General features: G+C 46.8%; 1 protein-coding gene and 1 long non-coding RNA gene across 6 annotated transcripts in view; one reads left to right on the plus strand and one right to left on the minus strand.

Annotated features, from left to right (window-relative positions):
* LOC137309168 (zinc finger protein 585A-like) overlaps positions 1-15,393 on the plus strand; it is a gene marked incomplete at its 5' end in the record, with an annotated part of 65,008 nt that overhangs the window by 29,096 nt on the left and 20,519 nt on the right. The window lies entirely within an intron of this gene.
* On the minus strand, positions 942-15,245 carry LOC137320283 (uncharacterized). Of its 5 annotated transcripts, XR_010962445.1 has the most exons (6): positions 15,038-15,245; positions 14,263-14,349; positions 9,558-9,717; positions 9,291-9,441; positions 5,398-5,490; positions 2,987-3,083 (listed from the first exon to the last, which is right to left on the minus strand). It is a non-coding gene; the product is annotated as an uncharacterized lncRNA (long non-coding RNA). The 5 variants fall into 5 exon arrangements; XR_010962443.1 differs by lacking the exons at positions 2,987-3,083; positions 14,263-14,349 and adding an exon at positions 942-1,393; XR_010962441.1 differs by lacking the exon at positions 14,263-14,349.

Below are 15,393 nucleotides of genomic sequence, written 5' to 3' on the forward strand. Positions count from 1 at the left end.
TGTAAAGATCCACCGGGAAATGTCACCTGTCTGGCGGTGAGAAGGGCCCTTCTTCTCAGGGGATTCCCACACACATGGGATTACCCCGAGCTTTGATTTTGCCCCTTTCTATTGATAATTATTATTTACTCTGATCTGTATCGTGGATCCGGGACAGAATTACCCGGATTCAGTGAAAGCCATTGATTTTCTGAAGCTTTTCCCTCTGCTGATTCCTGCTCCTTATTGAAATGTATATTATCATTATGCTATCATTAACTATCATTATCATTGCCAGATTTGGTGAATGATGGGATTTGAACCCTAGGATTCTTGTCCAATCCCATAACCAATCCCGTACTCGGCCTTTGAACACATTGTTAGTTCATAATCTTCAGTCTGGCGGCTTCAAAAGCTCAGAGCCGCCACTGAATTAGAAACCAGAAATGGGAGTGTGGCCCACTGAAGCTCAGAAACCTCCTTCTAACTTAATTGAGTTCTTGGATGAAATAACGGAAAAAGTTGATGAAGGTAGTGCAGTTAATGTTACCTATATGTATTAGAAAAGGCGTTTGATAAAGAGCCACTGGTTCGCAAAATTGAAGATTAAAGGGCAGTGGCAGCGTGGATACGAGATTGGCTCAGGGACAGAGCAGAGAGCAGTGGTGAAAAGTTGTTTTTCAGACTGAGGGAAGTGTGCAGTGCTGTCCCCCAAGGGTTGGTAGTAAGACCACTGCTCTTGTTAATATATATTAATGAACAGGGCTTGGGTATACTAGGCATAATTTCAAAGCTTGCAAAGTGAACAAAGCTTGGAAATGAAGTAAACAGTGAGGACATTGGTAGCAGATTTCAGCAGGACATAGACCGACTGGTGAGATGGGGAGACACATGGCAGGTGAATTTTAATGCAGAACAGTGTAAATAATGTCATTTGGAAGGAAGAACGAGGGGAGGCAATATAAACTAAATGGTACAATTTTAACGATGGTGCAGGAACAGAGAGATTGGGGGGTTCACATATACAATTGTGACAGGACAATTTGATAACGCTGTTAAAAAGCTTACCAGATCATTGGCTTTATAAATAGAGGCATAGAGTACAAAAGCAAGGAAGTTCTGCTCAATCTTTATAAATTAGGCCCAAACTGGAGTATTGTGTCCCATTCGGGCACCACACTTTAAGAAGGCCTTGGAGAGATTGTAGAGGAGATCTACTAGAATGGTACCAGAGATGAGGGACTTCGGTTATGTGGCGAGACTTGAGAAAAATTCCGTCAGAGACCAGTTCAAATAAAGGACAAAATCCAACAGCCTGCTGTGTCTGTTCAGGGGTTGATATTCGGGAACGGTTTTATTGCGGATGATTGAAGCGTGTCAGTCTCCAAATCCAGAGAAACGCTCCATTTCTCTCCTGTAATGAGCAATGGTGGTAAATTGGTGAGAATAGCTGACTTTGATTCCTGGCGATTGCAGTTTGGTGCTTTTAATTCTAATCTATTTACTTCAGAATCCCCAGGATTGAAAACTGAATTTGATGGTCAGGGGTATTTTGATTCCAAAACAAAAAGGGAAATCAGTTACATAAAAATACATTCAACATTAATTTGTTTTCCCTATAACGGGGAGTTAACTCTGATTTTGTTCCTTTTTATGATAAGTATTATTTGCCCTGAACTGCACCGTAGATCCGGACAGAATTAGTACAATTTTAACGCGAGTGCAGGAACAGAGAGACCTGGGGGTTTACAGAGTCAAATGTTTGAAGGTGACAAGACAAGTGGATCAGGCTGTTAAAAAAGCAGACAGGATTCTTGGCTTTATAAACAGAGGTATAGAGTGGATTAGTTAGCAAGAAGGTTATGCTAAACCTTTAAAAATAACTAGTTAGGCCCCAGCTGGAGTATTGTGTCCAATTCTGGGCACCACAGTTTAGGAAGAATATCAAGGCCTTAGAGAGGGTGCAGAGGGGGTTTACTAGATTGGAACCAAGGATGTGGAACTTCAGTTAGGTGGAGAGACCGGAGAAGCTGGGATGGTTCTCCTTAGAGCAGAGAAGGATATGGGAAGATTTAATAGAGATGTTCAAAATCAGGAAAGGTTTTGTTACAGTAAATAAGGAGAAACTGTTTCCAGAGGCAGAAGGTCCAGTAACCAAAGGACACAAATTTAAAATAATTGGCAAAAGAATCAGAGGTGAGATGAGGAGAACTTTTTTACCCAACGAGTTGCTATGATCTGGAATGGTGGTGGAAGCAGATTCAAGAGGTGATCTTATTGAAACATATAAGATTGTGAAGGGGCTTGATCGGGTGGATGCGGTAAGGATGTTCCCAAAGATGGGTGAAACTAGAACTAGGGGGCATAAGCTTAGAATAAGGGGCTGCTCTTTCAAAACTGAGATGAGGAGAAACTTCTTCACTCAGAGGGTAGTAGGTCTGTGGAATTTGCTGCCCCAGGAAGCTGTGGAAGCTACATCATTAGATAAATTTAAAACAGAAATAGACAGTTTCCTAGAAGTAAAGGGAATTAGGGGTTATGGGGAGCGGGCAGGTAATTGGACATGAAGCTGAGTTCGGATCGGTCAAGGCCCTGTGGGTGGCGGAGAGGGCCCAGGGGCTGAGTGGCCGGGTCCTGCTCCTACTTCTTGTGTTCTTTAGATTTGTGGTTGGGATCAGATCAGCCATGATCTTATTGAATGGCGGAGCAGGCTCGAGAGGCCGATAGGCCTACTCCTGCTCCTATTTCTTATGTTCTTATGTTTCAATAATAACTTTCAAAAGGGAATTGGATAAATACTTGAAGGGGAAAAATTGCAGGACTATGGGGAAAGAAAAGGGGAGTGGGACTAATTGGATAGCTCTTTCAAAGAGCCGGCACAGACAGGAGGGCCGAATGGCTTTCTCTATGCTGTATCAGTCTTTAATTCAGTGAAATTCATTAACTTTCTGAAGCTTTTCCCTCCACTGCTTCTGGTTCCTTATTCAAATTTCAATTCCTAACCGTGAATTAATTTATTGTTTCAAAGAGGAAAATTCTGTAGATGCTGGAAATCGGAGAGAGAAACAGAAAATGCTGGAAAGTCTCAACAGGTCGGGCAGCATCTGTGGAGAGAGGGAGGTCGGATTAACCTTTCAGGCCTACAGAAGGGTCATTGACTTGAACCGTTAAACCGAGCTTCCCTTCTCCACAGATGCTGCCGGACCTGCTGAGTCTTTCCAGCATTTCCGGGTTTTATTTTTGCTTTATTCCTTCTGTATTCCATCCATTTCCCTTTCGGCTGATCCTGTGAAACTTTCAGCATTGTGCTCAGTATTTATCCGTATTTTTGTTTGGTTTATTTGAAGTAATGTAAATAGTGTCCTGAGAAATCAGGCAGAAATACTGCTCAATGTACAGTGAAATATCGGGGGGAATATTTACAACAATCGAACGTTTAAAAATCAACGTTATTATAAACCGATTATTTTTATTTTCAATTCTCAAAATGTGAAACAATACGAGAGTGGAACTTACAGACAAACTATTTCCTCACATTGCTCACTGTCCTGTTTCTGTCACCCTGACACAGAATGTGAATTTGTTCCGCTCTGTTCCAGTTCTCGCTTCCGGTCAGCAGATGTCACCACATTCCGGTCCATTGAAGTTTACCGATCACAGAGGGTCACAGCGGACAATAATGTTCATATTATATTGGACGGTGGGATCCAGAAATAGTGGGAATGGAGACGAGCTTTGAGTATATTTCATTAGACCAAACAACGGCTGTCAAGTTGTATTAAATTCCTCTCACTATTTTACAGTATTTTCCTCTCTGTCTCTCTTGTTACACAATTTAGTACAACAAAATCGGACTGATTCAGAGATTATGATTTCAATCAATATTGAATAATATTAATACAGATTGTCTGTGTGAGCAACATTCGTTCAGTCTGTGTGTGAGATGCAATCTGTTTCTGTCAGTCTCTGGTACTGTGTGTGAGGGATTGATTTTGTATCTGACAGTCTCTGGTACTGTGTGTGAGTGTGGGATTCAATCTGTATCGGTCAGTTTCTCTAACTCGATGTGAGTCAGGTCTCTCAGTCTCTTATACTGTAAATGAATGAGGCATTCATCTTGTATCTGTCAGACTCTGGAACAACGTGTGAGTGAGGGATTCATTCTGTATCTGTCAGTCTCTGTCACTGTATCTGAGTCTGAGATTCATTGTGTTTCTCAAAGTCTCTGGTATTGTATGTGTGTGTGGGATTCATTCTGTATCATTATGTAATTTGTATTTCCATTTACAGTATGGCATTCAAAACTGTAGCATTAATATCATAATGTATAAATTGTTTTTCGCACAGTATTTAATTGGTTGCTATGGATATACTATAAAATTTAACGCTTTAGGTTTTAATCAGATAATGTGTGTGCTTTTTGGACTACTATTAATTCTCTATCTGTGAACACAATTGTGAATTACACTGTATTTTTCAAACTGATATGGTGATATTTTTGTAGTGATATATAATGTGTAGCTCAGCCTGCACTAATGGAATTGATATCGTGGGCTCGATTTTCGGGTGAAGGAGCAGGTGCGTTGAGGGCTGGAGGGGGCTCCAAAAATCGCTGAAATCCCAAGCGGGTTCAGAGCCCAGATCCAACCCACCAACTTCCGGGTTCCCCATGGAGCGTCCAGGTGAGCGCGCCTCCTGAATGCAGAAGTCCCACCGGCAATTAAAGCCCGCGGGATGATAATTTGCATCGTTTGTCCAATAGTTGACCTACTTGATTGACTCGACCATTTGGCAGGGGTGCGATTTTGAAGGATCCTCAGCGTGTTTCCAGTGCTGTGGAAAACACTCCCTGTTGGAGCAGACGTGTTTCAGCCAGCAGCCAGTGGGAGATGCAAATGTTTATTTGACAGATGGGGAGAAAACCTCATTTATTGCAGCAGGGCACTCTGTCTCTTCAGACAAAGTTTTAGCTGCAAGACCTTTTTGATTTCACTCAAAATTCTCACTTTACACCCAAAAACTCTGCTGTTCAAACATATTTAACGACTTTGAGGGCCCCCTCAAACTCACACCATCAGGATGGGGGGGGCGCCATGGCTGCATTCACCACTACATCTGAGGACGAGCAACATCACCAGCCTTCCCAGGCACGGCGCCCACCTCCGCCACGTGGAGCTCCACAACACAGTGCTGCACCACAGGCACCTGCACAAGAGCACAGAGGGCAACAACAGAGAGAGTGACGTCACAGGAGGCATTACCCTAGCCACAGGGTCTACAGACTGAGGCTCAGCTTCCTGGACCTCTCTGAACGGCAGTGCATACGGAGGCTTAGAGACAGTCGCAAGGTAGTCGCAGACATCTGCAGCCTCCTTCATGTCGAACTGTTACCGGCTGGGTCTAGCAGCATCTCCTTACCTGTCACTGTCGAATTCATCATTGTCCTCAATTTCTTCGCCTCCGGATCATTCCTGGGTGCCGCTGGGGACATTGCCGGGGTCTCTCAGTCGCCTGCACACAAGTGCATAAGGCAGGTCACCAATGGCTTGTTTCGCAGGGCCTCGCACTACGTCAACTTCCCCATGGACAACCTCAGCCAGACAGAGAGGGCAGTGGGATTCCACGCTGTGTCTGGCTTCCCACAGGTGCAGTGTGTAATCGATTGCACACATATAGCAATACGAGCACCTCCACACGAGCCAGGACTGTTCATCAACAGGAAGGGCTATCACTCCATCATCACTCAGCTCATCTGTGACCACCACAAGAGATTCCTTCACGTGTGCGCCAGATACCCTGGCAGCTGCCACGATTCCTTCATCCTCCGGGAGTCCAACATCCCACCCCCTTCCACACACTGAACACCCGCAAGAGCTGGATCCTCGGGGACAAGGGATACCCCCTGCACACATGGCTCATGACACCTCTGAGGAACCCCAACACCGAGCAACAGCGTCGAGATAACAACAACCACATCACTATCAGGCCTACAATTGAGCACGTTATAGGGCTGCTCAAGATGCGCTTCAGGTGCCTTGATAATTCTGGGGAGCATACGAACATACGAATTAAGAGCAGGAGCAGGCCATTCGGCCCCTCGAACCTGCCCTGCCATTTGATAAGATCATGGCTGATCTGATTGTGACCTCAACCCTACTTTCCCATCTAACTACTATAACCTTTGACTCCCTTGTTAATCAGGAATCTATCTAACTCAGCCTTAAAAATACTCAATGACCCTGCCTCCACCGCTCTCGAGGGAAGGGAGTTCCACAGACTCACGACCCTCGGAGAGAAAAAAATTCTCCTCATCTCCGTCTTAAATGGGAGACCCATTATTTTTAATCTGTGGCCCCGAGTTCTAGTCTCTCCCACAAGGGGAAACATCCTCTCAGCATCAACCCCTTCTGGTCCCCTCAGGATCTTCTATGTTTCAATAAGATCACCTCTCATTCTTCTAAACTCCAGTGTATACAGGCCCAACTTGTCCAACCTTTCCTCATAAGATAACCCCCTCATCCCAGGAATCAGTCGAGTGAACCTTCTCTGAACTGCCTCCAAAGCAATTATGTCCTTTCTGAAATAAGGAGACCAAATCTGCACACAGTATTCTAGATGTGGTCTCCCCAATGCCCTGTGCAACTGTAGCAAAACATCTCTACTTTTATATTCCATTCCCCTTGCAATAAATGACAACATTCCATTTGCCTTCCTAATCACTTGCTGTACCTGCATACTAACTTTTTGTGATTCATGTACTCGGACACCCAGATCGTCTGTACCTCAGAGTTCTGCAATCTCTCTCCATTTAAATAATATACTGCTTTTCTATTCCTCCTGCCAAAGTGGACAAGTTCACATTTTCCCACATTATACACCATCTGCCAAATTTTTGCCCACTCACTTAACCTATCTATATCCCTTTGCAGACTCCTTATGTCCTCTTCACAACTTGCTTTCCTACCTACCTTTGTGTCATCAGCAAATTTAGCAACCATACATTCGGTCCCTTCATCCAAGTCATTGATATAGATTGTAAATATTTGAGGCCCCAGCACTGATCCCTGTGGCACTCCACTCGTTACATCTTGCCAATCTGAAAATTACCCATTTATGCCTACTCTCTGTTTCCTGTTAGCTAACCAATCCTTTATCCATGCTAATATGTTACCCCCGACACTATGAGCTCTTATTTTGTGTAGTAGCCTTTGATGTGACACCTTGTCAAAAGCCATCTGGAAATCCAAGTACACCCCATCCACAGGATCCCCTTTATCCACGTTGCTTGTTACTTCCTCAAAGAACTCTAATAAATTAGTCAAACACAATTTCCCTTTCACAAAGCCGTGTTGACTCTGCCTGATTGCATTGAGATTTTCTAAGTGCCCTGCTATAACCTCCTTACTAATAGATTCTAGCATTTTCCCAATGACAGATGTTAAGCTAACTGGCCTGTAGTTTCCTGCTTTCTGTCTCCCTCCTTTCTTGAAAGAGGAGTTACATTCGCTATTTTCCAATCTGATGGGAGCTTTCCAGAATCTAGGGAATTTTGGAAAATTAATACCAATCCATCTACTATCTCTGCAGCCACTTCTTTTAAGACCCGAGGATGAAGTCCGCAAGGACCTGGGGACTTGTCAGCTTCAATAAGCAACAGACAGAGTGGGATGCATTATAGTCATCTGTTGTGCCTTGCACAACATGGCACAACAGAGAGGGGTGCCACTTGAGGAGGCCCCATCCACATCTGCCACCCACAGTGAAGAGGAGGAGCAGGAGCAACCCATTGGCAGAGCAGCAGCTCACCTGGCTGCTCGTGAGGCCAGGGAGTTACTGATATGTGAACGGTTCTCCTAACATCAGACAGTGTGAAGTGTCCAGTCCTCACACCACCTGCATAGAGCAGCGCCCACACCAGCTCCTACTCCCTGCACAAAACAGTCCTGTAACTACACATACACTCACTGTAGAGTGACCCAATGGGTGGCATCAAGTGTGGGCGGTCATGGTGAAGCTCATGAAAGGGCCTTATTACAGGAGCCAATCAAGAATGACCAAGACGTGGCAGTAGTGGTGACAATAATAATATTTAATGTGAGTTTAACAAAAAACAAAAATAAATAAAAAACATGACCAAATGTCAAACACTCTTGTGCATCCCCTTCGTGCTCACAAAACCTTCGCCGTTCGCTTCTGACTACTTGTATGTGGTGCATTCCCTGTGGCTGCAGTAGAGGTAGTGGCGGGTTGCTCTTTTTCATGCCCTGACCGATTCGATGCTTTGGGCCTACGCCCTCTGGGATTTGGTGCCTGTGAGGGCCCCTCCAAAGACTGCTCCACCTCCACCTTTGCAGGGGCAGACTCGGCCACCTGGAGAGGAGGCAGCATTGTGGTGACTGGTTGAGAGGGGGGCAACGGGTGAGACGTGGGAGCGCTTTGAGTGGCGTCCCCACTTCCATGTCCCCTTTCGCCATCATCCCTCTCCTGGGCCAGGCCCACACCACTCCTACCACACTGCTGCACAAGAGTTTGGAGGACATGTATGAAGCCTTGTAAGGCCAGTGCTAGTGTATCTATCAGCCTGTTTAAGGCGGCAGAAAGTTGTTCACCCAGAATCTGAATGACCTTTGTTATGGCCCGAATGGACTGATTTCTGAGCCATGCTTGAAGCTCAATGAAAGCTAGCCTTCCCTCCATCGCAGACATACCCACACTTACCCACAACAGTATGTCAGAGATGTCCTCACGTCCCTGTGACAGTATCTCAGAGATTCCCTCCCGTCCCTGTGACAGTATCTCAGAGATTCCCTCCCGTCCCTGTGACAGTATCTCAGAGATTCCCTCCCGTACCTGTGACAGTATCTCAGAGATTCCCTCCCGTCCCTGTGACAGTATCTCAGAGATTCCCTCCCGTACCTGTGGCAGTATCTCAGAGATTCCCTCCCGTACCTGTGGCAGTATCTCAGAGATTCCCTCCCGTACCTGTGACAGTATCTCAGAGATTCCCTCCCGTACCTGTGACAGTATCTCAGAGATTCCCTCCCGTACCTGTGCCACCATTCCACTCATGCAGGAGTTGGACTCCTCCATCCTCTGCGTGATTGTGGAGAGTGTGCGTGGCACCTGTTCTGGCACCTCACAAATGTGCTGCTGCCCCTCGATCATTCTCCTTTTAAAGGATGTCCCCCAGGGTTCAGCATCTGTGTCCAGCTGAGCAGAGCCTGGAGAGGAGTGCTCCCACCGACACGGACTCTCCACAGCTGTCCCTGCCACCAGTGTCTGCTCGTGCTCACATGCGTGTGGGGACTCACCATGTGCGACCCCAACTAGCTGCGGACTAGGACCCACCGAGGTGGGTATCTGCGCTGGTGGATGGCTCACTCAGATGTGACGCTGTGTCCTCAGAGGCCAGCAGGTCCTCCTAGGAATCGCCCTCTGCCGTCACAGCGGTCACTGAAGGCCCTGTAAGAGAACAGAAGGCAATATTAAGCATAATCACAGATGCTGAGGTGCTGAAGATGGCAAGGCCTGTAAACATCAATTAACATTGTGTGTGCTGAATGTTAAAGTTCTGTCACCAGACGTTTATCGGGTGCCAGTCTCGGCATTCCCGATGGACAGGCACTCGAGGGTGCAGCTCAGCTCCAGCGCCTCCTGCTCCGCGTCTGTGAGGATGATGAATTGTTGCAGCCCCCCTCCGGTCCTCACCCTCTCCCGTGCATTCTGGACTCTCTACTCCTGCAAGGGGAGAAAGTACAGACACGTGAGTGAGTGATGGTGACGTGGCCAACCGACGAATGTTTTGATTTGGGTGCAGCTGACCATGAAAGAGATGCATCAGAGACAGAGCCATGATATTGTATGAAGATTGTGTTGAGTGGCACTGGTGGGGTGAGTAATGGGGAGGTGAGTAAGTGGTGAGGAAGTGCAGGTAAGTTGAGGATGAGCTTTGAATGGATGTGAGGAGTGATGTGATAGAGTAGTGTTGGCAGTGCAGAATGAGTTGGGGGGTGGGGGCGGTGATGTGGAAGATGGAATGTAGGAGAATAAAAGAATAAAACCGAACAGACCACCCGGCATCGGACCACTAGGCACCGGACACGAGAAAGGCAAACCAAGCTCAGTCGACCCTGCAAAGTCCTCCTCACTAACATCTGGGGAATTGTGCAAAAATTGGGAGAGCTGTCCCACAGACGAGTCAAGCAACAGCCTGACATGGCCATACTCACAGAATCATACCTTTCAGCCAACGTCCCAGACTCTCCCATCACCATCCCTGGGTATGTCCTGTCCCACCGGCAGGATAGACCCACCAGAGGTGGCGGTACAGTGATATACAGTCAGGAGGGAGTGGCCCTGGGAGTCCTCAACATTGACTCAGGACCCCATGAAATCTCATGGCATCAGGTCAAACATGGGCAAGGAAACCTCCTGCTGATTACCACCTACCGCCCTCCCTCAGCTGATGTATCAGTCCTCCTCCATGTTGAACACCACTTGGAGGAAGCACTGAGGTTAGCAAGGGCACAGAATGTACTCTGGATGGGGGACTTCAATGTCCATCACCAAGAGTGGCTCGGTAGCACAGGTACTGACCGAGCTGGCCGAGTCCCGAAGGAGATAGCAGCCAGACTGGGCCTGCAGCAGGTGGTGAGTGAACCAACACGAGGGAAGAACTTACTTGACCTCGTCCTCACCAATCTACCTGTCGCAAATGCATCTGTCCATGACAGTATTGGTAGGAGTGACAACTGCACAGTCCTCGTGAAGACAAAGTCCCGTCTTCACACCGAGGACACCATCCAACGTGTTGTGTGGCACTACCACCGTGCTAAATGGCATAGATTCAGAACAGATCTAGCAGCTCAAAACTGGGCATCCATGAGGCGCTGTGGGCCATCAGCAGCAGCAGAATTGTATTCCAGCACAATCTGTAACCTCATGGCCCAGTATATTCCTCACTCTACCATTACCAACAAGCAAGGGGATCAACCCTGGTTCAATGAGGAGTGTAGAAGAGCATGCCAGGAGCAGCACCAGGCGTACCTAAAAATGAGGTGCCAACCTGGTGAAGCTACAACTCAGGACTACATGCATGCTAAATAGCGGAAGCAACGTGCTATGGACAGAGCTAAGCAATTCCACAACCAACGGATCAGATCAAAGCTCGGCAGTCTTGCCACATCCAGTCGTGAATGGTGGTGGACAATTAAACAACTAACGGGAGGAGGAGGCTCTGCAAACATCCCCATCCTCAATGATGGTGGAGTCCAGCACGTGAGTTCAAAAGACAAGGCTGAAGCCATTTTCAGCCAGAAGTGCCGAGTGGATGATCCATCTCGGCCTCCTCCCGATATCCCCACCATCACAGAAGCCAGTCTTCAGCCAATTCAATTCTCTCCACGTGATATCAAGAAACGGCTGAGTGCACTGGATACAGCAAAGGCTATGGGCCCCGATAACATCCCAGCTGTAGTGCTGAAGACTTCTGCTCCAGAACTAGCTGCGCCTCTAGCAAAGCTGTTCCAGTACAGCTACAACACTGGCATCTACCCGACAATGTGGAAAATTGCCCAGGTATGTCCTGTCCACAAAAAGCAGGACAAATCCAATCCGGCCATTTACCGCCCCATCAGTCTACTCTCACTCATCAGCAAAGTGATAGAAGGTGTCGTCGACAGTGCAATCAAGCGGCATCTGCTCTACGCTGCTCAGTTTGGGTTCCACCAGGACCACTCGGCTCCAGACCTCATTACAGCCTTGGTCCAAACATGAACAAAAGCGCTGAATTCCAGAGGTGAGGTGAGAGTGACTGCCCTTGACATCAAGGCATCATTTGACCGAATGTGGCACCAAGGAGCCCGAGTAAGATTGAAGTCAATGGGAATCAGGGGGAAAAATCTCCCATGGCTGGAGTCATACCTAGCACAAAGGAAGATGGTAGTGGTTGTTGGAGGCCAATCATCTCAGCCCCAGGGCATTGCTGCAGGAGTTCCTCAGGGCAGTGTCCTAGGCCCAACCATCTTCAGCTGCTTCATCAATGACTTTCCCTCCATCATAAGTTCAGAAATGGGGATGTTCGCTGATGATTGCACAGTGTTCAGTTCCATTCGCAAGCCCTCAGATAATGAAGCAGTCCGAGCCCGCATGCAGCAAGACCCGGACAACATCGAGGCTTGGGCTCATAGGTGGCAAGTAACATTCACGCCAGACAAGTGCCAGGCAATGACCATCTCCAACAAGAGAGAGCCGAACCATCTCCCCTTGACATTCAACAGGATTACCATCGCCGAGTCCCCCACCGTCAACAACCTGGGGGGTCATCATTGACCAGAAACTTAACTGGACCAGCCATATAAATACCGTGGCTACAAGAGCAGGTCAGAGGCTCGGTATTCTGCGACGAGTGACTCACCTCCTGACTCCCCAAAACCTTTCCACCATCTACCAGACACAAGTCAGGAGTGTGATGGAATACTCTCCACTTGCCTGGATGAGTGCAGCTCCAACAACACTGAAGAAGCTCGACATCATCCAGGACAAAGCAGCCCGATGATTGGCACCCCATCCACCACCCTAAACATTCACTCCCTTCACCAGCGGCGCACAGTGGCTGCAGTGTGGACCATACACAGGATGCACTGCATCAACTCGCCAAGGCTTCTTCGACAGCACCTCCCAAACCCGCGACCTCTACAACCTGGAAGGACAAGGGCAGCAGGCACATGGGAACAACACCACCTGCATGTCCCCCTCCAAGTCACACACCATCCCCACTTGGAAATATATCACTGTTCCATCATCGTCGCTGGGTCAAAATCACCACACGGACTTCAGCGGTTCAAGAAGGCGGCTCACCACCACCTTCTCAAGGTCAATTAGGGATGGGCAATAAATGCCGGCCTCGCCAGCGACGCCCACATCCCATGAACGAATAAAAAAAAAATTCTCTCATACTGTTTGTATGGTATTCATTCTGTATATTCACTCTCTGGTACGGTGTCAGTATGGGATTAATTCTATATCTGTCAGTCTCTGGTACTCTGTTTTTGTGGGATTCATACTTTGCCTGTCACTCTCTGGTACTTTATGAGAGCGTGGGATTAACCACATATGCAATCTCAGACATTGTGGTGTGGGATTCATTCTGTATCTTTCTGTACCTTACCTGAGTGTGGGATTAACTCGATATCTGTCAGTCCCTGGTACTGTATGTCAGTGTGGGATTCATTCCATATCTATCCTCTCTGGTGCCAGACATGAGTTTGGGATTGATTCTGTGTCGTGTCAATCTCCAATAACCTATGTGGGTGTGGGATTCATTCTGTATCTGTCAGTCTCTATTACGGTATCTGAGTTTAGGATTTATTCTGTGTCTGTATGTAATTATTCTCTCAGATTACATTATGGTGATAGAAACTGTAGCTTTAATAACAATGTTTATATTGTCTTTCTCATTATTTAATTGGTAAATATGGATAAATTAGGATTGGATGTAGGTTTTAATCAGATAATGTGTGCGCTTTTTGGATTACTCTTAAATCTGTATCATTGTGAATATAATTTTGAAGATAATGTATCTTCCATACTGATAGGGTGACATTTTTGAATAGGCCTATAATGTGTAGCTCAGCCTACAATATTGGAATTGATACAATATCATCAGTCTCATGGTGTGTGAGATTTTTGTCTGTGATGTAATGTGTGTCTCAGTCTGCACTAATAGAATTGATACTGTACCATTAAACCTCATTCTATGAGCGTGTTCTGAACTGGTATCAGGTTACACCATCTTTCAGCATTTCTCAATCTGATACTGTACATGAGTTTTGGACTTGTATGCAATTTGTATCTCATGGTACGCTATTCAGATGGATACTGCATGTATTAAACTCGTGTGTGAGTTCTGGGCTAGTATTCGATTTGAATCTCAGGATACATTACATTATTGGGATTAATTCTGTACCTTTCAATTGGGTACCATGTGTGATTTCTATCTGGTATTTAATTCGTAGCTAAAGTTGCCCTATTGTGAGATTGACACAGTGCCTTTCAACCTGGAAGTGTGATTTTGGACTGGGATTTTTGTATCTACCTGTCAGCAGTACTGAGTTAGGGTGAACTGGAAACAGTGTCTGCCACACCTGCTCAGTATGACTGTTGGATTGAATTTGTGTCTCTGGAACTTGGGATCAGTGTGGGACTGACTACTTCTGCAGTCTGAGACTGTGGAACTGATGACCTGTCTGTGTCTCCGTGCTCTGTGGGTGATAATGTACCAACTGTGTGTGAGAAGGAGCTGGCTGCACTGTTCCTTGTGCCTCAGGTGGAGGAAACTTCACATTTATTCTGGGGCATTCAAGGAATTGCCTGTCGGGAGAAAAGATCTCTTGTAACTCAAGAACAGGTGAGGTAGAAAATACAAAAGTGATCAGTTTAATATCTCCATTAATCATCATTTTAATATCCACAAATGAAAACCAGTGTACAAGATGTGTCAGTGTCTGACTCCACTGCAGTGCTGCAGCACTCAGCTTCTGCATACCAGGTGTGTTGGGCTGTTTTACAACAATTTAGTGACATCCAGACAACACAACCCAACCCCTGCACTGGTCCATAAATGGGACTATCCGATTGGGAGGGGACCTTTGCAGGGGTCAGGTTTCTAATCCACTCTCTCATGGGACTAACTGTTCAAACGAAACCAAACAGCCGCTGTTTAAAATGTGTCCTTCACACTTCTCAGCAATAGATGATCTTTGTATAACTCTCCACATCCTTACTGTCCGGCTCTGTTTCCACTGTTCACTGTCCAATAACAACAAACAGGGTGAGACTGGAACTAAACCAGGAACATTCACTACTGGTTTGGGGAGAGAAAGCAGCAATGATTTTAAATAGCAGGTTCTTCCCATTCTGTCTCCCTTACCCTGGACACACCCTGTACACACACAGCCCCAGAATGGTCTCTCCCTTCCCCGCTCACTCCATGTTCCGGGACCAGTTTCTGATCCACTCCGCCTCTTACAAACAGCCCCCGGACTCCCCCTGAACTTACCCCGGTCTCAATGCCGATCTCTGAGCCCATCTGCGGACACGGTCCCGGAGCGATGAGCTGCTGTAACGAGGCTGCTGTTTGCTCCCTTACCCCGGGGCCGTGATCTCTCCATTCCCGCCTGTTTTAAACCATCTTCTTCCACTCACTGAGGGAATGGCCCCACAGGCCGAGCAGGGGGAGGGGAGCGCGCATGCGCTCTTCTGCTCACCAACACCCAGCTCTGGGGGCAGGGCTGAATGACGCATGCGCAGATATCAGGTTTAATTCTGAATACAAAAATCGATGGAAACTTTCCCCAGTTGGAATTTTTCAGTCTGAGCAAAGGAAGTGGGTCTGGGGGAAAGGTCAGAGGGAAT

Source organism: Heptranchias perlo, chromosome 3 (assembly GCF_035084215.1).
Source record: "Heptranchias perlo isolate sHepPer1 chromosome 3, sHepPer1.hap1, whole genome shotgun sequence".
NCBI lineage: Eukaryota > Metazoa > Chordata > Chondrichthyes > Hexanchiformes > Hexanchidae > Heptranchias > Heptranchias perlo.